This window comes from Cetorhinus maximus, chromosome 12, assembly GCF_964194155.1.
Source record: "Cetorhinus maximus chromosome 12, sCetMax3.hap1.1, whole genome shotgun sequence".
Taxonomy (NCBI): Eukaryota; Metazoa; Chordata; class Chondrichthyes; order Lamniformes; family Cetorhinidae; genus Cetorhinus; species Cetorhinus maximus.
This window is the reverse complement of record NC_135890.1, coordinates 2725555-2751105: the sequence shown is the minus strand read 5'-3', so window position 1 is coordinate 2751105 and position 25551 is coordinate 2725555. Positions and strand designations below refer to the sequence as shown.

At 42.3% G+C, this 25551-nt stretch overlaps 1 protein-coding gene across 3 annotated transcripts in view; it reads left to right on the top strand.

The window, feature by feature from the left end:
- The first annotated feature begins 2310 nt into the window (after positions 1-2310).
- Positions 2311-25551, top strand: part of LOC144687166 (semaphorin-3D-like) — a 380732-nt gene continuing 357491 nt past the window's right edge. For 2 of the 3 annotated variants that reach the window (XM_078552912.1, XM_078552909.1), the window contains exon 1: positions 2311-2576. The gene's annotated coding sequence lies outside the window, so the exon portion shown is untranslated. Of the gene's footprint in view, positions 2577-17266; positions 17566-25551 lie in introns of those variants that run through there. The other variant, XM_078552911.1, reaches the window with a different exon arrangement.

Sequence of the window (25551 nt, the reverse complement as noted above, 5' to 3'; positions counted from 1 at the left end):
GGAAAGAAAACGTTTTGCTTGTTTGACTCTCAGGCTTTTCTGGTTTGGTGCGTGGGTCAAAAGCGGAACAACATCTTTTTAAAGAAACAATTGGAAAGCCATCATTTATACTCCCAACACCACGGTTCAGCTGCTTTAACATCTGATTTATTTTTAAATAAGAAGATCAAAAGATATTCGCTGTGAAATGCTTCTCAAATAAGTGGAAGTGATCAAGCTTCATTGCATGTAAAGACATTACTCTTTCCTAGAGGAACAAATACAAATACAGGGAGGCAGCGTTAAATTTATATAAAACCTCGCAAAGATGTTGCTTGGAACATTGTGCAGGGACTTGCCTTCATATTAGGAAAGAATATTAAAGCATGAGGAAAATGTAGAGTGATTTCCAAGGATATTCCCAACATTGAGCATTTGTGGCAATCAGGAAAGATTGAGCAGGCAGGGATTCTTTTCTCTGGAAAAAAGACGAATGTTGGAATATTCCGACACACACCCATCCCGCCACTCCCCCCCCCCCCCCAGCCCAACCACTGTGGTGGGATCCCCTGCGGCAGATGTGGCGGGCTATTGAAACTTCCATTCACTTTGGCGGGACTGGAAGATCCTACTGGTGGAAAGGGTTGGAAAATCCTGCTCTAAGAGGGCACTGGATGGGGCTCTGAAAATTTGCATTAATACAGCACTTGTCATGATCTCAAGACATCCCAAACAAATTCTCCTCACCTCTGCCCTAAAAGAGTGACCCCTAACTTTAAAACAGTGCCCCCTAGTTCTGGACCCACCCACAAGAGGAAACATCCTTTCGACATCCACCTTGTCAAGGCCGTTCAGGATCTTGTATACTTCAATCAAATCACCCCTCACTCTTCTAAACTCCAGTGGAAACAAGCTCAGTCTGTCCAACCTTTCCTCATAAGACAACCCACTCATTCCAGGTATCAACCTAGTAAACCTCCTCTGAACCGCCTCCAGTGCATTTACATCCTTCCCTAAATACGGACACCAAAGCTGCACACAGTATTCAAGGTGCGGTCTCACCCATGCCCTGTATAATTGAAGCATAACATCCTTACTTTTATGTTCAATCCCTCTCCTAATAAAGGATAGCATTCCATTAGCCTTCTTAATTGCTTGCTGTACCTGTATACACCTGTATACTAACTTTTTGTGACTCATATACTAGAACACATAGATCCCTCTGCACTTTAGAATTATGCAGCCGTTCTCCATTTAAGTAATACTCTACTTTTTTGCTCTTCCTGCCAAAGTGAAGAACTTTACATTTCCCACATTAAACTCCATTTGCCAGATCTTTGCCCATTCACTCAACTTATCTATATCCATCTGCAACCACCTCATGTCCTCTTCACAACATACTTTCCTGCCTATCTTTGTGTCATCTGCAAATTTAGCTACCATGTCTTCACTCCCCTCATCTAAGTCACTGATGTAAATCATAAAAAGTTGAAGCCCAAGCACAGACCCCTGTGGGACTCGTCATATCCTGCCAATCAGAAAAATACCCATTTATGCATACTCTTTGCTTTCTGCCAGCCAGCCAATCTTCTATCCATGTTAATATGTTACTCACTACACCATGTGCTTTTATTTTCCGTAAACATCTTTGATGTGGCACCTTAGCAAATGCCTTCTAGAAATCCAAGTACAGTACGTCGACAGACTCCCCTTTATCCACTGCATATGTTACTCCTTCAAAAAAACTCCAATAAATTGGTTAAAGAATATTTTCCTTTCACAAACCATGCTGACTCTTCCCAATTGCCTTGATCTCTTCTAAGTGCCCAGTTATAACCTCCTTAATGATCAATTTTAATATGTCACAAAGATTCTACTAACAATTGCCTTGTTTAAATAAACAAGGACATCTTTGATATATGTTTGGTGGAGCACCTTTCCATTTCAGGCACTCATTACTGGCAGTCAGCAGGCCAAGGTAGCTGTGGCGCTGGCTGGATGCAGAGTAAATATTTCTGCACTTTAATCTAATGTGCCTTATCTCTAACTTCAGGAAACTACCCCCTACTGCACATTTGTGACCGTTGCAATTCCAGTCAGCCCTCAAGGCTGAAAATTATCATTGATGTTATTGTAGGAACACATGACACAAGTATAAAATCCCTCTGTTTTAATTAAGGCTTAAACTCATTGATTGCAACTGGGTTAACTCCCCCATAAAAAGCAGAGAGAGAGAGAGGAATTTGATATGGACATCTTTTAGAATTCATACAATAACTTGGTTGACAGTAATTTCTAGTGTGCAGTCTAAGGGTAGCTCCCACTTTATTGCCAATTAGTGCCTCAGAGGAGTTGTGCAGTTGGATTCATGCCCATTCGGAAACAGTTGAGACTTGCCAAGCAATTTCACAGAGGACCCTCCAGCCATCAGTGAGGGAAAACTTTTATCCTCCTCAGAATCAGCTGGGCTCCAGAGAGGAAAGGACAGTTTGAAGGAACGTGCAGGGAAACAGAAAGATGCTGTGTTACAATAAAAGTTTAAAACTGCCTAAGTCATGCTGCCTTTGCAAAATTGAAGATGGCTTTGAAAAATGAAGGTGAGTTCATTTCCAATGATATATTGAGGTGATATTGAATGAAAGACTGAATGTGAAGAAATAAGGAATTGGCTAATCATCTAAAGAGAAAAGATTTGCAGGGCTAGGGAAAAAGTAGGGGAGTTGGCCTAGATGAATTGCTCTTGTTGAGAGCCACCATGGACACAATGGGCCGAATGGCCTTCTTCTGTGTTGTAATCATTTTATCATTCTATGATCATCTTCATTGTGATTTGCTTGATAGCCTCATACTGCTGATATATTTAATAATGTATAACAGACCGGGGAGCTGCATTAAGCAACATTCTTGAATGAACCAATATGAAACAGGGCAACATCAGACTATCAGGCCCACCATGTCCAGCTGAGGCAGGCTGGTGTTTGCTAAGCTTTCCCTATTCACCCTCTTTCCTCTTCACCCTCTTCACTAACAACACATTCTCCTGGGACAGCCCAAGAAAACAAAGAAACAAACATGTAGTCGATTTAAGAAAAACATTACGACATTCTCTGCAGCTCCTTAAGGTAATCAAACAAAGCTTCAAGAAACTGTAGCAATTCCCTAGCCACCTCATTTTTCACCACTGATCCAGGGCACAATGTCAATCCATCAAAAGGAATAGCTCCTGACATCTCACCTAACTCTTCAACTTGGGCTTCATATGCAGGATTCCTACTCCCATCATATCATTCTAAAAATCTTGAACATAAAACCGACAGATTGGAATAAATTAAGCACTTTACTGTATTTTATTGCTAGCTATATAGGTAGAATGTTCCCATTGTAGAAGGTACAAGGACTAGGAGGTATAGATTTAAGGTTTTGGGCAAGAGATACAGGAGGGAACCTGAGGGAGAACTTTTCATGCAATGAGTGGCAATGACCTGGAACTTGCTGCCAATTCAGGGTGGTAGAAGCAGGAACGATGAATGATCTCAAAAGAAAATTTGATGGGCACTTGAGGGAAATAAACCTTCAGGGTTATGATGATAGAATAGGGTAATGGGACTGATTAAATTGCTTTATGGCGAGCTGGCATGAATTCAATGGGTTGAATGGCCTCCTACTGTGCTGTAATGATTCAATGGCTCTATGAATGCTGAAGAAAGATGTTCGCTGTTCACTATTTATGTAAAATCAAAAACAAGTAAAAAAGTGCATTTCAAACTCACTTCAAATAGCAAACAAAGAAAATTATTCCCCCATTGAGACCGTGGTCTGAAAAAAGAATCCCTCATACATAAAAATGCATTTTCGCAAAGCTTCCCTTGGCATATAATTTCACATATCAGAGTATAGACCAGAAAATTGGGAAAGGACTAATGATATACCTACCATTTCCCCTTGATTTTCCAATAGCCTATCCTTGCAAAATGTACTCTATACTGAAACAGCAAAACAGCAAACAAGTACTTATTTGGTGTGTAGGGAATGGATTTAACAATTAAATCTGTGGGAAATATAATTTTACGACATGTTTTAATGTAGATTCTTTATATTTTTAAGATATTCTAAATTATCGCATTTATTTGTATTGAGAACCTGAAAACAGTCATTTTTCACATAAAACAAATAGTGGCTTTTGGAAGGGCTTTTCCATTATTCAAGTTTAGAGGAATGTTCTGAACAAATTTCCCTAATTTAAAATGAAACAAAGGATTCAGTTTAAATAGATTATGTGCTGCTGCAGTGATATTTGGTAAAATAGGAAAGATGCAAATCAGGAAGATGTCTGGCGAATATTTATCACTCGGTCGTGGTACACATTGGTACTAACGACATAGGCAGAAAGAGTGACGAGGTCCTGCAGCGGGAGTTCAGGGAGTTAGGCAGAAAGTTAAGAAACAGGGCCTCTAGGGTTGTAATCTCAGGATTATTCCCTGTGCCACGTGCCAGTGAGGCTAGAAATAGGAAGATAGTGCAGCTAAATATGTGGCTGAACAGATGGTGTAGGAGGGAGGGTTTCCGATATCTGGATCAGTGGGATCTCTTCTGGGGCAGGTGGGACCTGTACAAGAAGGACGGGTTGCATCTAAATTGGAGGGGCACCAATATCCTGGCTGCGAGGTTTGCTAGTGTCACTCGGGAGGGTTTAAACTAGTATGGCAGGGGGTTGGGAACCAGAGCAATAGGTCAGCAGGTGAAATAAATGACTGGGAATCAGTCAATATGGCCAGTAGGACTAAGAGGAAGGGTAGGCAGGCAGAGAGAAATTACTGAACACAGTGGGACTGGGGGTCTGAAATGCATTTGTTTCAATGTGAGAAGTATAATAGGCAAGGCAGATGAGCTTAGAGCTTGGATTAGTACTTGGGACTATGATTTTATTGCTATTACAGAGACTTGGTTGAAGGATAGACAGGATTGGCAGATAAACGTTCCAGGATTTAGATGTTTCAGGCAGGATAGAGGGGGATATAGAAGAAGTGGGGGAGTTACACTGCTGGTTAAGGGGAATATCACAGCTGTACGACAGGAGGACACCTCGGTGGGCTCATGCAGCGAGGCAATATGGGTAGAGCTCCGGAATAGGAAGGGTGCACTCACAATGTTGGGGGTTTACTATAGGCCTCCCAATTGCCAGCGGGAGATTGAGGAACAGTTATGTAGGCAGATTTTTGAAAGACGTAAAAGCAATAGGGTTGTTGTGGTGGGTGATTTTAACTTTCCCTATATTGACTGGGAATCACTTAGTGCTAGGGGTTTGGATGGTGCAGAATTTGTAAGGTGCATCCAGGAGGGCTTCCTGAGACAATATGTAGATAGTCCAACTAGGGAAGGGGCAATACTGGACCTGGTATTAGGGAATGAACCCGGCAAGGTGGTTGAAGTTTCAGTAGGGGAGCATTTCGGGAAAAGTGACCATAATTCAGTAAGTTTCAAGGTACTGGTGGATAAGGATAACAGGAGTCCTTGGGTTAAGATGCTTGATTGGGGGAAGGCTAATTATAACAATATTAGGCAGGAACAGAGGAATCTAGACTGGAGGTAGATCTTTGAGGGCAAATCAACAACTGACATGTGGAGGGCTTTCAAATGTCAGTTGATAAGAATTCAGGACCAGCATGTTCCTGCTAGGATGAAGGATAAGTATGGCAAGTTTCAGGAACCTTGGATAACGAAGGATATTGTGAGATTAGTCAAAAAGAAAAGGGAAACATTCATAAGGGCTATAAGGCTGGAAACAGATGAAGCCCATGGAGAATATAAAGAAAGTAGGAAGAAACTTAAGCAAGGAGTCAGGAGGGCTAAAAGGGGTCATGAAAAGTCACTGGCAACCAGGATTAAGGAAAATCCCAAGGCCTTTTATACATATGTAAAAAGCAAGAGCGTAGCCAGGGAAAGGGTAGGCCCACTCAGGGACAGAGGTGGGAATCTGTGTGTGGAGCCAGAAGAAATGGGAGAGATACTAAATGAATACTTCTCATCAGTATTCAGCAAAGAGAAGGACTTAGCGGTCGATTTGTCTAGGTAAGAGTGTGTAGATAGCCTGGATCATGTTGAGATCAAAAAAGAGGAGGTGTTAGGCGTCTTGAAGAATATTAAGGTAGATAAGTCCCCAGGGCCAGTTGGGATCTACCCCAGAGTACTGAGGGAGGCAAGGGAGGAGATTGCTGGGACCTTGACAGAAATCTTTGTATCCTCACTGGCTACGCGTGAGGTCCCAGAGGACTGGAAAATGGCCAATGTTGTTCCATTGTTTAAGAAGGGTAGCAGGGATAATCCAGGAAATTACAGGCCGGTGAGCCTTACGTCAGTGGTAGGGAAATTATCGGAGAAGATTCTTCGTGACAGGATTTACTACCATTTGGAAGCAAATGGGCGTATTAGTGAGAAGCAGCATGGTTTTGTGAAGGGGAGGTCGTGTCTCACTAACTTAGTCAAGTTTTTCAAGGAAGTGACAAAGATGATCGACGATGGAAGGGCAGTGGATGTTATATACATGGATTTCAGTAAGGCCTTTGAAAAGGTCCCTCATGGCAGACTGGTACAGAAGGTAAAGTCGCACGGGATCAGAGGTGAGCTGGCAAGATGGATACAGAATTGGCTTGATCATAGAAGACAGAGGGTAGCAGTGGAAGGGTGCTTTTCTGAATGGAGAGCTGTGACTAGTGGAGTTCTGCAGGGATCAGTGCTGGGACCTTTACTGTTTGTAGCATACATAAATGATTTGGAGGAAAATGTAACTGGGCTAATTAGTAAGTTTGCAGATGACACTGAGGTTGGAGGAGTTGCAGATAGTGAAGAGGATTGTCAAAGGATACAATGGGATATAGATCAGTTGGAGACTTGGGTGGAGAAATGGCAGATGGAGTTTAATCCGGACAAATGCGAGGTAATGCATTTTGGAAGGTCTAATACAGGCAGGAATTATACAGTAAATGGCAGAACCCTTAAGTGCATTGACGGGCAGAGGGATCTGGGTGTACAGGTCCACAGGTCACTGAAAGTGGCAACGCAGGTGGATAAGGTAGTCAGGAAGGTATATGGCACGCTTGCCTTCATTGGCAGAGGTATTGAGTATAAAAGCTGGGAAGTCATGCTGCAGCTGTATAGAAACTTGGTTAGGCCACACTTGGAATATTGCGTGCAATTCTGGTTGCCACATTACCAGAAGGATATGGAGGTGTTGGAGAGGGTGCAGAGGAGGTTTACCAGGATGCTGCCTGGTCTGGAGGTTATTAGTTATGAGGAGAGGTTGGAGAAACTCGGATTGTTCTCACTAGAGCGACGGAGATTGAGGGGCGACTTGATAGAAGTTTACAAAATTATGAGCGGCATGGACAGAGTAGATAGTCAGAAGCTTTTTCCCAGGGTGGAAGAGTCAATTACTAGGAGACATAGATTTAAGGTGAGAGGAGAAAACTATAGAGGAGATGTGCAGGGCAAGTTTTTTACGCAGAGGGTAGTGAGTGTCTGGAATTCGCTGCCAGAGGAGGTGGTGGAAGCAGGTACGATAGTGGTGTTTAAGAGGCAGCTTGACAAATACATGAATAGGATGGGAATAGAGGAGTACAGACCCCGGAAGTGCAAAATGTTTTAGTTGACGGGCAATATGATCGGCGCAGGCTTGGAGGGCCGAAGGGCCTGTTCCTGTGCTGTACTTTTCTTCGTTCTTTGTTCTTTGTTCTTTGCTCTCTTTGTTCAATCAACATCACAAAAAAGATTATCAGGCCATTATCACGTTGTTCTTTCTGGGAGATTGCTATGAGCGAACTGATTGCTCAGTTTCCTACGTTACAACATTTCAAGGGTACTTCATTGGCTTTCAAGTGTTTAGAAAAGTCCTAAGATGGTGAAAGGTGCTATATAAGATCAGCCATGATTTTATCAAATGAATCAAATGCAGGCTCAAGAGACCAAATAGCCTCCTCCTGCTCCTAATTCTTGTGCTCTTGTTTATAAATGCAAGTCTTTCTTTCTTTAATAAGACTAAACTATATGCTTATGTATTTTGGCTTCCCTTCAATAGCTCAGGTGGTAGAGCGGAGGACTGTCGAGGATAGCAGGGCTGACATCCTTAGGTCACATGTTCAATTCCAACTCAAAGGAGCCTGTATTGTTTATGGGGAGATGGTGGCATAGTAGTAATTCAGAGGCCCAGGCTAAGGCACTGGGGATATGGGTTCAAATCCCATTATGGCAACTGGTGGAAATTAAATTCAATTAATTAAAGAAATCTGGAATATAAACTAGTCTCAGTAATGGTGACCATGGAACTATCATCAATTGCTGTAAAAACCCATCTGGTCCACTAATGTCCTTTAGGGAAGGAAATCTGCCGTCCTTACCTGGTCTGGCCTACAGGTGACTCCAGACCCACAGCAATGCGCTTGTCTCTTGACTGCTCTTAAATGCCTAATAAACTATTCAGTTCAAGGGCAATTAGGGATGGACAACAAATGCTGGCCTTGCCAGTGATACCCATATCAGCATCAAAGAATAAAAGAAAACTCTGAGCATCAGCAACAAAAGTCATGCATCAAAAGTCATGCAGAGAAGGAAAGTCAAGCAAGGGGAATCGAGCATAAAAGTAAGGAAGTTTTGTTACAGTTCTACAGGGCGTTGGTGAGACCACACCTGGAATGCTGTACAGTTTTGGTCTCCTTACTTAAGAAAGGATATAATTGCATCAGAAGCAGTTCAGAGAAGATGCACTCGGCTCATTCCTGGGATGAAGAGGAGGAAAGGTTAGACAGGCTGGATCTGTATCCATTAGAATTTAAAGGTGACAGGTGAACTTATTGAAATACATAAGATCCTGAGGGGACTTGACAGGGTGGATGCTTAGAGGATGCTTCCTCTTGTGGGAGAGACTAGAACTAGGGGAGATAAAATAAGGGGTATCCCATTTAAGATGAAGATGAGGAGAATTTTTTTCTCTCAGAGGGTCATTAGTCTGTGGAATTCTCTTTCCCAGACAGTAGTAGAGGCAGGGTCATTGAATATTTTCAAGACTGAGTTCGAATGATTGTCAATTAATAAAGGAGTCAAAGGTTATAGGGGATAGACAGAAAAATAGTGTTGAGTCCACAATCAGATCAACCATGATCTTATCAAATGGCAGAGCAGGCTCGAGGGACCAAATGGCCTACTCCTACTCCTAATTCATATGTTTGTAAGAGCTTCTATCCTAACATACATACAGAGATGTATTTATGTAACTGTAGAATGTATTTACTTATTTGGCAACCTGGGTCCAGGAGCTAATCACAAAATAATGGCTTTTAAGCTTTTTTCTAAGTTCTCACAGCAGATATTTACACCCTTCCCCCACATTCAAAGCTCAATACTCTCCATTCCTAACCTGACTATTAATCCTACAAAACTAAAACGTGTGCTGGAATAATTTCAAATGAATTTTCTAAAAGAAAATGCATACTTGGAATATCTATGAATAGTTGCCCTGATTTTATAAGTGATTTGTTGAGTCAATTTTGACAGCATTAATATTCAAACACATATGGTGGGACTGGAGTAATATTTAGGCCAGACCAGGTAGAGTGGTAGTTTCCTGAAATTCACTAGCTTCAAAATCATTTTCCACTGGTTTTAGCCCATAAATTTAGCAGATTTACTGAATTCAATTTTGTAGTGGGATTTGATAACAACCTCAATAAAACATTACCTTTCATTATGGATACTGTCTGAATCAGTGAAAAAGCTGGCTTCTAATTCCATCCAGCTTTGTGGTTTCTTTCATGTGTTTCCAGGAAATTGGTGCATGTGCTTTGCTATTCTTAGTTTATCTGAAGCTTTAGTGATGCATTATGGACCTAATTTGCTGTAACAGGCCATATCATGGCATCTGCTGTTAATTTGACTTGCCCTGGCATATTTACGTTTTGTGAATTTTTGAGTGGCAAGTGCAGGGTGATAGCATCACAATGAGGGAATCTAGTGACCGAGTGGACAGGACAAGCAACAGGGCAATGGAATATCTCCTTAACCAATCAGATTGAAGTATCATGAAATTAACAGTGCAAAGACTGAGAAGGGAATGGCTAAATTCAATATCAAACCAGGTTTAAAAAAAAGGGAAATAGAGAGATGGAGGGAAAGATTGGATTAAGGCAGAGAGAAAAAAAGAAATAGAAAAAAAAATCAAAAATTTTAAATTGTAATCTCTACCACAGTTAAGAAGTGAAAGAACTACACTCCAAACGTGTAATAGTTTATTTTCAGTGCCAGAGAGGTTGACTGACAGTAATCAATGCTTATCTCATTGCTTAGACTGAAACAGACAAGAATTAACTTTCTGTTGCAGTTTAGTTTGTAACTTCATGCTGTATAATGCATTCCAATGGTTTAGTTGAGACAAGAGGTTATGGGCTCCAGCCCTACTCCAGAGACTTGAGTACAAAAATCAAAGTTGACACACCAGTGCAGAAATGATGGAATGCTACACTGCTGGAGTTGCCATCTGTCAGATGAGCGTTTGAACTTAGCTTCTGTCTGCTTTCTGAGGTGAACATAAAAAATCCCATGGTACTACTTCAAAGGAGAAGTCATCATCAGTGTCTGGCCAATATTTAATTCTCAATCAACATCACAAAAGCAGATGATCTAGTCATTATCACAATGCTTGTTTGTGGGAGCTTGCTGTGCACAAATTGATTGCCGTTTCCTACATTGCAACACCAACTACACTTGAAAACTTCAGGAAGTACTCCATTGGATATACAATTGCTTTGGGATGTTCTGCCCTCGTGATATAAATATCAGCCTCTGCTTTTTCGAAGGTAAAGCAGACAGCGAGATGTCATCTCGGCGGAGCTGACGGTAGAGGGACCACAACTTTCGGGTGCCCAGGTTAAACGGGCGTGTCTGCCGCCGCCGTCTGTGTGTAATTAGCGCTGAGCGCTTTTCCCAAGTTCAGACCCATTATATTTACATAAATAGGTGACTGGATTCAGCTCAGGTCAGGTCACACCAACACGGTCACTCAATTAATAGAAGAGGCTACACTTTGCTGACGTTGTAGAAACAAAGTCTAAACATTCAACCCCCACCACCTCACCCCCGGAATTTGTATTTCCGCCAAATTCACCTTCGGCCATGGGGGAGAATCCACAGATTCGCCAGGAGAGGGCGAGTTTCTCCTGTGAACTGGGTTTTTGTGCCTTCACTGTGAACCGAGGGACAGCAGTCGCTTTATTAAATGCGGGAGACTCTCATCAATCGTCGTGCGGCCAAGAGCTTTATTTTCTCCTAATGATGCGTGAAGTAAAAATGAGTAATAAGTTACCAGGGGAACGGAAAATCCCCAGGACAGTCCACAGGATGGAAAGAAAGTATCACATTTAAAATTCGCCAAACTTCTGAGGTTTAGTGACTTTGTGAAGTTGCTGCTAAGGCGATGCACTGACAGGTCAGGATAAATGCACAGCCCGCGGACTAACCCCACTGCAAACACCAACTTCTGGGCCAATGAAGAGTTTTAACAACTGACATTTCCCTCCCCCATTTACAATATTTAGGTGAGTGAATTACCAGCTCGTAGCTGGACTGACTGCCCCATTAATTTAAATTTGTGAACTAAAGAAGTTTAACAAGATGCAACTAGTCCATCTGTGGTTTTATTTTTCAATTCATGCACATGGTCACATCCCATTCTCAATCAGACAGTCACATTCAGACATTTATTCACAATCACGCGCGGATACACGGGTAAAACATACACCGGGAACACACTATACTTAAAATAAAACTTGCGACATGTGCACCGGAGACAAGATTGAAGTGGGGGTGTTTAACACCCCAACTCTGCTTTTGTTCCCCCCAATAACCAGATTGTACAATAAACACACGGTCCCCTCACCCGGACTTTAATCATTTATTTTAAAGAAGATTGTGTGCCTTGAATGTAAAACGAACTAACTAAATATTGCTGCCTTCCTAAACAATTGGATGGTTAGAGGCAGAGAGGGAGTGGGTCAAGACAAAAAACTCCGAGACTGATACTGAGGGACAGACAGATCCAACAAGATCTACTTCCACACAACCCATTGCTTTGGATTTGGCAGGTCTGGCCTTTTAGAAACTCTTATCTTCAGTCTTCCTGCCATTGGTGGAGAAATTTCGGGTCCATCAATAGGAACAGCATTGTGGACAAATGTTTCAATTACCACGAGTTCTGCCAAATTGAGAGGGAGATGGGCAGTGTAGTAATTATAGCTGTAGCTTTAATAAGCTTGTCTTGTCAGATCACATGATCAATGTAAACCAATGAGTTAGCAGCACAGGGAACCTCCAATGGGAGAGTTATTTTTTAGTTATAGAGTTTGATGCACACATGTAGCTGCTGAAGTCTTGTAAATAAAGTTCACTGTTCAGAAGTTAAATCATTTTTAGGGATGGTAAATTATTATAGCCAGTTTCTACCAAATTTATCATTGGTTCTAGCCCCTCTACCTACATTCATTGCTAAAGAAAAACCAGTGTTGGGTTTAGAAGTCACCTCAAGAAGAAGCCTTCATGAAAGTTGAACAGCTCTTGCACTCTTCAAATTTGTTAGTGCACTATGACCCAACAAAGGAATTGGTGCTAACCTGTGGTGTGTTCCCCAATGGAGTGGAAGCAGCTCTATCTCACAAGATGGATGATGGTGCAGAGACGCCAACAGGACATGTATCCAGGACATTTATCACAGCTGAAAAAGGATATTATCAGATCAAAAAGAAAGGTATGTCAATTATTTTTGGTGTAAAAAATTCCACCAATATGTGCATAGGTGACATTTCACGATGGTATCAGACCACAAACCACTTTTGGGTCTGTTTCGTGAGGAAATGGCTATCCCATCCTCATCAACAGTCTGTTATAGAGTTGATTTTCCAGGCAACTTCTCTTGGTGGAAACATTGAACTTTATTCATAAGACAGCAGCAGCAGCTACATCTGTGCATCCAACTCTATAACTAAAGAAGAACACCCCCTGGAGGTTCCCCACACTGCTAAATCATTGGTTTACACTGATCATGTGATCTGACAATGCAGGATTATTCTTAAACCTACAGTCCTACCTTTATCAGAACTATAATTACTACACTGCCTATCTCCCTCTCACTTTGGCAGAACTCATAGTAATTGAAACATTTGTCCACAATGCTGTTCCTATTGGTGGACCCAAAATTTCTCCACCAATGGCAGGGAGGCTGAAGATAAGGGTTTCTAAAAGGCCAGACCTGCCAAATCCAAAGCAATGGGTTGTGTGGAAGTAGGTCTTGTTGGATCTGTCTGTCCCTCAGTATCAGTCTCGGGGGCCGGGATTTTGCATTGCGGGTGGGACCTGCCATGGGTGAGGCGGCGCCCCAGCCAGAAGCCCATTGATTTACGGTGGGACCGGATGACCCCGGTAATGGGCGGGTGCAGAAAATCCCACCTGGAGTTTTTTTTGACTTGCCCCACTCCCTCTCTGTTTCTAACCACCCAATTGTTCAGGAAGGCAGCAATGGTTGGGTATAGTCACCAGTTAGTTTTACATTCAAGGCACACATTCTTGTTTAAACTTAATGATTGAAGTCCCGGTGAATGGAGTGTGTGTTCATTGTACAACCTGGTTACTGGGGGTTTGGGGGGGGAAAAACAAAAACAGAGTTGGGATGTAAAATACCCACACTTTAATCTTGTCCTCATGCTCATGTTGCAAATTTTTAAGTATAGTGTACTCCTGGTGTATGTTTACCCGTGTATCAGCGCGCAATTGTGAATAAATGGCTGAATGTGGCCATCTGATTGAGAATGGGATGTGACCATGTGTATGAATTCAAAAATAAAACCACAGATGAACCAGTTGCATCTTGTTAAACTTCTACATGCACTTTAGTTCACAAATTGCTTTAACCTTCTCTTCAACAGGGTGTAACCCTTGGGCATCTACCCGGTGGCCCAAATAAATGACTACATTTGCCTGAAAAGTGCCTTGTTCCTTCTTTAGATGCATTCCTGCTTCTAAAACTCATTTCAGGACGTCCTCTAGATTAGCCAAGTGTTCCTTTTCCATGAATCCAGCTATAAGAGCATTGCCCAGGTAGACCACAACTTGAGGTAGTCCTTGTAGCAAGCTCTCCATCATCCTCTGGAAAATGGTGACCTAGAAGGCTTGGTCCTTCACCTTCTACCACCATCACTGGAAGTTGTGCTGTTTGATGTCTATAATAAACATGCACTCTGGTGATGCCTTTTACCTGGATTTCTTCGCCGGTGTACATTTTCAGCTTGGCAGAAGTTTGTTCCAAATTTAATTGTTGATTATCTTTATTTAAATACCTGAAAATGTATTCTCCTATTACGGTGGTAGGAGTACCCGTGTCTACTTCCATTTTTAAGGGTTTACCATTCACTTGCACTGTGACAGTAATGGGCTCTGACTTCCCAACTTTCATGTTAAATAAGGAAAAAATGTCAGAATTGGTTGTTTCCGGCTCTTCCACACTTTATACTTCATTGGACTCCATTTGTTGACTGGAAGCCTGTTTAAATCTCACTTTACAATGTTTCAATATGTGTCCACTCCTGTGTCAAAAATAACACTCCACCTTTTTAAATTGCCAATCATTAAGAGTATGATTGTTTCCATGTCAATAAAAATTAGTTTTCGAATTTGCTGCTAAACTTTCCTCAAAATTTTCAGTTAGCGGGCGTTGTTTCCCACTTTGCAGCGAAGTCCCGGCTTTTTGCGTCACTTTTGGCCGTCCATTCCTGCCCAACTAGAAAAACAGCGCCATTTTGTAACCTTGAATCGCTTGTGAATCCTTTACAGCGCTTCCATGGTAAGTGCTATTTCTAATGCTTTCTTAAAATCAAGATCACTTCAGCCAGCAATCTTCACTGGATACCATCCTCTTGCACGCTACATACCAAACGATCCCTGAGCATATCATTCAGGGTTTCACTGAAATCACAATATTCTGTTAGTTGTTTTAATTTTGCCATGTAGGTAGTAATGGTCTCCCCCGGGGCCCTATTCCATGAATCGAACCTGAACCTCTGCATTGTGACTGAGGGCTTGGGTTGAAAATGTCACTTAATGAGGTCTACTAATTCACTGAAGGTCTTTGAATCTGGGGCACTGGGGGCCATCAAGCTTCGAATTAAACTATAGGTCTTGCTCCCACAAATACTTAGGAGAATCGCTCTCCTCTTTTCCTCCCCTGTGATTTTGTTGGCTTGAAAGTAGAATGCAAGAGGTTCTATATATTGAGACCAGTCGTCTGTGGTTGGCTCAAAGGGATCGATTCTGCCAAACTGTGGCATCTTGGATGAGTATATCTTCCTTTCTTTTTAATTATCTTAGATACTCACAATCGCTGGGCGAGGGACAACACCTGATCTCATTTATCCTCGTCGCCAGTTTCTTTTCGAGTTGATTTTTCAGGCAACCTTTCTTGGTGGAAACATTGAACTTCATTTACAAAACAGCAGCAGCAGCTGCATGTGTGCATCGAACTATAACTAAAGAAGAACTGTCTCCTTAGAGCTTCCCTGTGCTGCTAACATATGCAATGGGCTCTTCTGGGGTAATTCAGTGGGATACTTCCCTGGAGAGATCTGAAATCAATCAGCAGGAGTAACCAGAAGGGAGGATTCTTTTTTAAATACAATGGTTCTGATTCAGTAAGGTGTGGATACATTTAGAAAGAACCATTAAACTTCTTGCATTATGTGCAACTCATGAACAGATACAATAACATTCTTACAGATGCAAGCATACAGGACAGTCTCATTGAGAACCACATACAGACACACACTGATTAACATACAAGCATATAGACATGCTAATCACTTGGGTTCGAATTAATAAACATAATAAATTCTAATCAAATTCCTCTGTCTGTTATTTCAGCAAACTCGAAAACCTGTTTAAATTAAAGGTCTGAACGCCTGCATTACAACAACGGGGTAAGGAATTTCCCACGAATGCGTTAAAACGAAAATAACATACATTATGGTTTCAACATCTCTGTCACATAGGACTTCCCCATCCTCAGGTTTTCTGTTGATGTAATTTGCCCATGTTTGGGGGTGGGGGGGGGAGGTTATAGGGAGAATGAATTTCTGTCTCACCTGGGTGAGTTCTGGTCACACAATTTTTCAATTGTTTCATTAAACCAAATCCAAACCTTAAAGATGTATTAAACGAAAGGGCGCTGACTCCCCACATGAAAGTGTTTGGTAAAATTAATCTTTAACAGTTTTTCAGAAACTATTCGTGCATTGAATCAAAAAGCGTCCTGCTCCGAACTGTTACCAGGTGACAAAGTGCACGTCTGGCTCTTTAAGAGAATGAAGTTGGGCGGTTGTTTTTCACGAGGGCGGTGTTCCTTTAAATGGCAGTGGCGCCACTAATGCACAATCTGACAGCAAAACATTGGGGACCATGAAATGTTCTCTTAAAATAACTTCCCGATTACACGACAGGCGAACGCACTGAAATAAAAAAAACTTATCTGATCCTTTAAAACAGCAACTTCTGAAGTTGTGAAACTGTAACAATGTGTTTTAATAACGGAATGGACAGAGAACTGAGAAAGCATTGGATTAGTCCAGACCGCCTTTGATGTGTTCTAGGCTGGGAACAGACGGTGTAATTAACAATATTCCACATCAAATATGATTAGGTTTGGAAGATGGTGATGACATTTGCTGCCGTTCCCCGGGACATGGTTTAAAAGGCATTGCTGGAGGTTCGGATCCCCGTCGCTCTCCCAAAAAAACTGTCAAGACTGTTTTTGCCGAACGAACGGAGGAGCAAGTCTCAGTTTCCTCGGAATAAATTCATGATGCGGGATGTGCATGTGGAAAGGTTTTATTCCGACCACCACCCCCACCCCGCCCCGAGTAAACCTTTCCCCCCCCGGGAGAGGGACCCCCTCACCAGGCTGCACCATGCACAAAGCACTCGCCGCCGGCTCCGCAAACCCACAGGTTTCCGCAATGTTCTGACACCCCCCAGTGCAATCCTGTGTCTGCCTCGCTTCTTCTCCCCGCCCCAAATTACACAATTGCAATCAGTGCCTCGCATTTACAGCCAACTTTGGTTTGTTGACAGATAAGGGGGCGGGGGGGACATTGAATGAAAGGATGAACGGATAAACACCATGCAGTCCAGGGCTAGGAGACTGACTTGCACGTAAGCGCAACTTAGAACAGACTAGACGGTGGGGAATAAACTAACTCTGCCCCAATTCCGAGCTAACAGACTAAATCCCCTGGTTCCGAGATTGAATGATCGCCCACGATCCTGCGGTTCTCTGAGCCGAGCTGAGTGTCAGTATAGTTCCTGGTCCTGCCCAGGTTGGCGGCAGCGCCCTCCCATTGATCTGTCTTTGGGACAACTTGGAAGTTTCATTTGACACTTGGGCGCACGTTGCCTCAATCCCTTCTAGCCCCAGCGCCAACTCCTCAGTCAAACATTGCTTCTTCACTCTGGACGGAGCTCGCTTTTCATTCGCCTAAAATAAACTCGCCGCCGTGGACCAGAGAGGTAATTATTCAGTAGTTCGCTGCCTGTGCCTTTCCTCTGCCGGCTATTTTAGAGACAGACTCGATTAACATTGGCTCAACAACCGCGATTCTGCGCTGCATCTGTAAATAGAATGCGATTTAATTAACCTCTGGCTAATGATTAACTAATTGCACTTTCTTATTTCTAATACAATACATTCACAATCCGATTAATGCTCAGGTATTGCTTGTAACTGAAGTGTTTGCAAACATTTAATAATGTTTTCATTAAAACTTATTATTTGTTGCAAACATCCTGTACTTAGTGTTTAATCACTGGAATATGTTATTTAAAAAAAAAATCATTTCAAGTTTTCTTTTCTCAAAACCACTATAAAGTACCTGTTGCAAGTGGATGTAACTTGGTGCAAATGTTAACGGAGAGAAAAATGTTAACTATTTGACTGTAGCCTGCTGAAATCCTATCATTCCATGAAGTCTTTCATTTAAAGGAAATCTATGACTGGCAAAACTAAACTTTCAGCGGATCCACCTCTCCTCTCAGCTCGGCAGATAAACACACTGTGTAGCGTTGGTTCAGAGCCCAGACTTGTTTCTTGGCCTGATGTGAATTTAGCTGGCCTGGCTGAGGGCTGAGTGTCTCAGGTAGTTTTTATTTAAAGAGGGAAAGTTTTGAATAGCCTCATTTGTGATGGTCAACTTTGGCCGAATAGCCCAATGGCACTAACCTTCCAGGGTGGTGTATGGAGTGGCGCAGGTAGGCTGTTGTCACCTGTGATGCCCAACCATCTTCAGGACAGGAAATGGAGAAATTAAGGGAAATCGAACAGATAGCTGGACTTGCCAGTACACACAGTAGTTATGAGAATAAGTCAAATAGGATATCAGTTAAAGAGTATAGGACAATATACCGACTTACCCAAATAACTGATCTCATAGTGACAGACCTGTTGGGTTAGATTGTGTGCTGAAATGTTAATGCAGTAACTTTTTTTTTATAGATAACAGATGGCAAACTGTGTACAATTGGGCTATTCTACTTATCCTTTCCGAAGGAGTGTTGATTTGCTTTGATGTGTTTTACTGCTCTGGAGCGACTTAGGGTTGAAGTCTTTCAAACATAGTGACTGGAAAAGTAAATCATTCTTTTTTGCTACCTAATCAAAAGGAAACAATTATGATGTGTAATTTAATGCAGCATTATTTCATAAACTGTATCTTAAAATCTAAAGCGTGACTTGTTAAATGTTGGCCAAGTCTGCTGAAGTTTAGAGGAATTCAAGTTTTGCTTCTGTCCCTCACGCAAATTACTCAGGATCTTAAATTCTTATTAAAAATGTTAAGTTTCTGAAATTAACATTGAATGGAGAGGAGGGAAACATCCCAAATCTATAAACAAAATTCAAAATAAATACTTATTTTTAGGCAACAATGTGATAACATATGTAAGAAAAACAAAAGGACATCTGTAAATTTTCGCTTAATGGTTACCGCTGAGCGATAGTTAGGGTAACACTTGATAACCTGTAGGAGGAAAATTAAAGATCTTGAGAATGTTACGCTCTATTATGTTAAGTCTCAGGAGTATAATTCATGTTTGTCATTGTTTGAGAATCCTTAGTGAGGTAAATGAAAGCTCTTTCATGTGATTTATTATCTATTACTGGTCAACTCATGGACACTACAATATTTGAAAGGCTTAGGGAAAATATTGTGCAGGTTTATGCTGTTTCTGATGGATTCAGCAAATTGAAATGTGGAGTGTTGTACAGCGAGCGAGGTGTTGGAGCATTATAACACAGGGTGTGTTATCATGAAAGTAATCTTTGACTGGGGATACTGTCCTTGAAATGGCTCCAATTCACTTTGGCTTTTCTGTATAAATATTCTTGATTTGCTTATGACCTGGCCTTACTGCAGCTTTTGCACCATGCAGTTTGGGTTTTGCAACAATGCGAAGTGCTGCAGAGTTGTCCAGTGAAGCCACTGAACTGAGAGCAAAAAGGCCATCCCAGAGAGAACATTTAAACAAAACAGGTGCATGTAGAATTTTAAAGCATTCCCAAGGAGTGGAGGCGGTAGGGGTGGGGGCGTAGGAACTTTTTGCACTTCATTTTTAGTTATATGGAGAAAGCAAAGAACCTACTCTTCAGTGTATAAAAGCTAACTATGATCCACGTGTAACATTTAAAACTCCACTTGTCTGACTGCAGTGATATCTTTCAGGTGAGGTATGAAACAGAACTCTAGAAACCTGTTCAGATGGGTGAACATTCAAGAGTGTTGGCCAACATTCACCATCTCAACCAACACAAGCAGGACCAGTTCTGGTCATTCATCTCATTTACAGCCTGTGAGATCTTAATGGCTGTTGCATCTCTTACAAACCCAAATGTAAGAGGATATTCATTGCCTATGAAGCACTTTGGGACATCGTGAGGTCATAAAAAGTGCTACGTAACTGCAATCTTTCAATTTACTTTAGATTGTTTTAAACTAATAACTGCAGCATTAAAACAAATATAAGAGAATATAATATGAAAACAAAATATAGTATGAGACAGAAATACTAGACTTTTCAGGTGTGAAATTTGGAAACACTCTCACCCACAAAGGGTGGTAGAAGTTTGGAACTCTCTTTTGCAAATGGCAATTGATGCTAGATCAATTGTTAATTTTAAACCTGAGATTGATACAGGTTTGTTAACCAAAGGTATTAAGGGATCTGGGGCAAAGGCAAATATGTGGACTTAGGTCACTTTTCAGCCTTGATCTCATTGAATAGCCAAACAGACTCAAGGAGCTAAATTCCCTATTCCTGATACCGAAAAAAAATTGAAAAGAATAATGGAATATGTGTCCCAAGTAAGATAAGAATCTTACAGTTCACTGTAACTGAACTTGATATATTCAGTCATCATAACTCAAGGATCCTGATCATTAACCTATTAGACAGAAAACACGCCTAACTCCTGCTCTGATGTATATGATGATGATGTACATGCCTGGATGAGTGCAGCTCCCACAACACTCAAGAAGTTTGATACCATCCAGTACAAAGCAGCCCATCCACAAACATTCACTCCCTCCACCACCGACACACAGTAGCAGCAGTGTGTACCATCTATAAGATGCATTGCAGGAATTCACCAAGGCTCCTTAGACATCACCTTCAAAATCCACGAGCACTACCATCCAGAAGGACATGGGCAGCAGATAGATGGGAACACCACCACCTGGAAGTTCCCCTCCAAGCCACTCACCATCCTGAATTGGAAATATATTGCTGTTCCTTCACTGTCGCTGGGTCAAAATCCTGGAACTCCCTCCCTAACAGCACAGTGGGTGTACCTACACCACATGGACTGCAGCGGGTCAAGAAGGCAGTTCACCACTACCTTCTCAAGGGCAATTAGGGATGGTCAATAAATGCTGGCCCAGCCAGCGAAGCCCACATCCCTTGAATGAATAAAAAATAGGTTATAAACAAGACACATTTATAATGTATGCACCATTATCCATTAATCAGTTAGGTTGCACCAAAATCTAAGTTGAAATATTTTGTTATCTGAAACACTGATTTACCTATCTCCACACACATCATGCCACTCATCTGAGCCCACCTGTATTTCTGGGTCCTGGTCACCTGGGTAAGCCTGATTCAGGTCCAAGAGGAGTCACTGAAGACCTCCAAACCTATTGATCATCGTTCTCGCACAGGTTTGCCAAGTAAGGCACTTAACTTTTCCCATACTTGCTAACTGCCTCTGTCTGGTTGTTCTAACTGAAAAAGCTGGGCACAGGCAGTATGATGAATCCTGACTCATTTGAGTGCCTGTTATCAGAAAATGAGGTGGGAAATGTGGTCATGTCACATATCAGCAATCGATCTTTCCTCAGGGAAACCCAAGAATAACAGCTGGCTATGTTTAGGACAAGCTCAGCTATTTTATTTGCTCCTGGGTTACAGTTCAATATAATGGGAATTTTTTTTTAACTCATGGGATGTGAGCACCGCTGGCTAAGCCAGCATTTATTGCCTAGCCCTAATTGCCCTTCAGAGGGCATTTAAGAGTCAACACATTGCTGTGGGTCTGGAGTCACATGTAGGCCAGACCAGGTAAGGACAGCAGATTTCCTTCCCTAAAGGGCATTAGTGAACCAGATGGGTTTTTACAACAATCAGCAATGGTCACCATCAAACTTTTAATTCCAGATATTTATTGAATTCAAATTTCACCACCTGCCATGGTGGGGTTCCTGGAGCATTACATGGGGTCTCTGGAATACTAGTCAGCAACAATACCACTATGCCATCGCCTCCGGGAATATGTTAACAATAATTTGTACCTTTTAGGAACCTGTGTTTGTATCAGTTATGTCAGTGAAATTCCACTGAAAACTTCATTTGTATCTGAAACTAATGATCTCTCAGGGCAGAGAAATTTCATTGCAATTTGCAATTTGGGACATGCCTTAAAATGGGATTGTTAAGGAACATAAAATGAAAGCTGTTTTAAACCTGTGAGTCATCACCTGATAGCTATCAGTTACACTGTCAGTGCAGAAACTCAGAAATAGGAGGGGCACCAAGGGTGGATCACTCGAGACCATTAAAGAACAACTGAGTCGTACAATCAGTGCAGGCACTGGGAAAGGAGAGAAATAAAAAATCTTGCATTTACATAGCGTTTTTACAAGCTCAGGCTGTCCTAAAGCATCTTAAACCCAACAAAGCACTGAGACACTGAAGGAAATACAGCAGCCAACTTTTACACAATAAGATTCCATCAATGGTAATCTGATAATGACCAGGAAATCAGTTTTTTAGTAGTCGTTTGAGGGATAAATATTGGAAAGGGCAGCAGGGACATTTTACACCAACGTGAGAGCGCAGACAGGGTTTTGGCTTAACACCTCATCCAAAATGCAGCACCTTTGAAACTGCCGCACAAGATGCGTGTTACATTGGTGTGTATATAGACTATATGCACAATGCTTCAGGGTGGGATTTGAGCCCAGAGCTTCTTATTCAGAGGCACAGAGCCTTGGCCCTGATGCATCATTCTAGACCATTACATAGCCTGAGCTCAGTGGCACTGCCACCACAGAGAGTAGAAATAGAGAAGGGCACAAAGGGAAAGCTGCCCACAGCCATCCTTGCAAACCCTTGGTTTCAGGAATATCACTGGCTGATGCTGAACATCAGATCATTGTGTGCTGGAGCCCAGTTCAAAGGATGGAAGAGTCCGAAGATGAATGAAAAACATAAAAAAGAATCTCCTCTTGTTTTAGACAATTCTGAGAAGAAAAGAAAAACTCAAATGTGAGAATCTATTAAATAAAATAGAAAATTCTGAAAATACACAATGGCCGGGGTTTTTTGTGCCCACTGGCGTCAGGCGTGTTTGGTATCCTGAGTGGACAAAATGGCGTGACCAGTTTCATGATAGTGTGAAACCAGTTTGCGATCATCTGCTCAGCCTGTCAAAAAAACAAACGTTTTCTGCCATTGGAGGTCAGGAACCTCATTGTAATACACAAGCGTACCATTTTCAGGCCAGCCCACCGGACTCATTCCCTTCCCATTGGATCATCTGCCCACATTGGCGGGAAAACACGCCAAAGTGTTACAACAGCACAGAAGCGACGTGCACTTGGAAAGCTGCACTTCGCTCGGGACTTTGAGGTTTGTTTGCCTACCCTGCTTCGAGCAGCGCCCACAGTCATCAGCGCCAGGCTTCACAGGCAGCACCACATCAGTTTTCGGGGGGCTTACAGGCAGGTCTCTTCCTACCAGATCAGCCATATGTGGGTGGCTTTTCTTAGCTGCAGGGCCAGGTCTTGCTTGGCGAAAGGGGTGAAGTGGCCTCAGGCAAGGGAAGAGGCTGCAGGATGAAGGCTGTACTGGGGAAGGAGGGCATCCCAGGGTGTGTGTGGGGGCACATGTTGATCTGTGCAAGTGGCTTCAGGATGGTGAGGGCTGATGGGGCAGTCTCCAGAGGAGATGAGGCCAGATGGAGATGTGAGGGTGTGTGTGAGAATGGGTGGTGATGTCCCTTGAGCTGGCAGTGAGTGAGATGCCAATGAATGTGTGATGGGCTTGTGAGTGTGTGAGTTTAGAGTGATGAGATGGGTGTCTTACCCTGGCTGCATGGATGAGATCATTCATCCTCTTTCTGCATTTGATGGCCGACCTCATCTGTGCAGCATTGGCACTGACCACCGCTGCCATCACCTACCAAGCCGGAGTGGTAATGTTGCTGCCCCTCCTGCGGCCTGAGCGAGGGGAGAGGACATCACAGCGGACCTCCACGGCATCCAAAAGGCGCTCGGGAGCTGCAGTCTTCTTGCCTTTCAGGGCCATGTCTTCTTTGCTGCAGCCCTGGGCTGGAAGCACTGAGCGTGGCTGCACTTTAAACGTGGTGCCTGGCGTAATGAAGCGGAGAGGTGATGGCGAGGCAGGCGAATGAGAGCCCGCCTGCCATGGAAACGGCGTGTTTCCAGGGAATGCATAAGTAACATGGCGGGTTTGGGGCGATACGGCATGAAAACCCGCCCATCGCAGCCGGCGTTTTACAACATAAAAAGATGTTTTACCCATCCACAAGCACACTTAGTGCAAACCTGGGACAATTCCGCCAGTATGTTTAATACCATCTGAAAGGTTAAATGTCGGGTAGAATTCCTCAGTCAGCCCTGGTATTTGGAGACAGGACAGGCCCCTGGATAAGAATTTGGAATAATCTTTTTGATCTGGAGATGACTCCTTTTTGGATTGTATCTGGGTTGTTTTGATTTTGCATCCTTTGCAAAGTTAGAAACACTTTTTGTGATCTTGCAAAACTCATATTTGTCATTTTTCTTGGAATCTATAGTTATATTTCCACCAGTTTAATGTTAAGTTGCACTTTTTGTTTCTGGTTTTGTGCCAATGTTCCCATTCAATCATCTAAATTAAGGGTGTCATGGTGCAAAATGTACTCCCCATGTGATTTCTCCCTGACTAAAGCTAAACAACTCCCTAGAACAATTATATTCAGATTCCACCTGATCTCAGCACAGGGAAAACACTATAAAAGCTGACAGGCATAATACAACTCAGAATGTAGGAGAGTGGCTTACAGCCATGTGTTGATATTGGGAGTTGCTGGGAACACAGCAAGAAGCCTAAGGACAAAATCTTTTGTCTCATGCTCCGTCCCTCCAGTACAGCTTTTGGCTCTGCCCTTTGGCTTTTATGATCTTGTAAGTGGATAGTCATTGTTATAATTTACAACCAATAGTTAGCATAGCCTTCTTGTCTTCATCAGTAAAGATGGCCAGTGCTCAGTTTCTATATCAGCTATTTTTTCATGAATTGTGAGTATAGGGACATTGTACTCTTACCATGTTTCTAAGTCTTTATGTTATCCTAGGAAACATAGAAAAGAAGTAGGCCATTTTGTTGCCCTTGATAGATTTTTTTTAAATTCCAAATTCCCTTGCCTCTTTACATATCTCTTAATACCTTAATTCCCAAGTTTCCATTTTGAAACCTCTACTGAATCTGCAAAAATATCCTTTGAGGGCAATGCAATCCTCACAGCCTTTTACATGAATTTTTTTCCCCTTGTTTTTGATTTTAAGATGATGTTTTTTTTTCCTAATTCCCATAATAGAAGGAAGGGAGGTCTTGTGGGTAGCAACCATGCCTCTGAGCCAGAATCTCTGGGTTTAAGCCCCACTCCAGGACATGATGTCCAAGGAAGATGCATTCATCATGTGGCCAAACAGGTTGAGTATCAGCCTGTAAATCCTTCTAATCCGCCTATGGCAGGGAGTAGGAGTGGGAGAGTCTCCTGGTCAGCCATGCTTGAGGCAGAGCTGGGCCCCTCAAGTTACAGCCTTGGGTGACTGGCTAGTGACCTATTCCAGGAAAAGCTACGTGAGGAAACAGACAAAGGCATGTGCTTTGTCTGCCTCGAATACCACTGGGTTTGGGAAGAAAGAAGGAAGATTAATT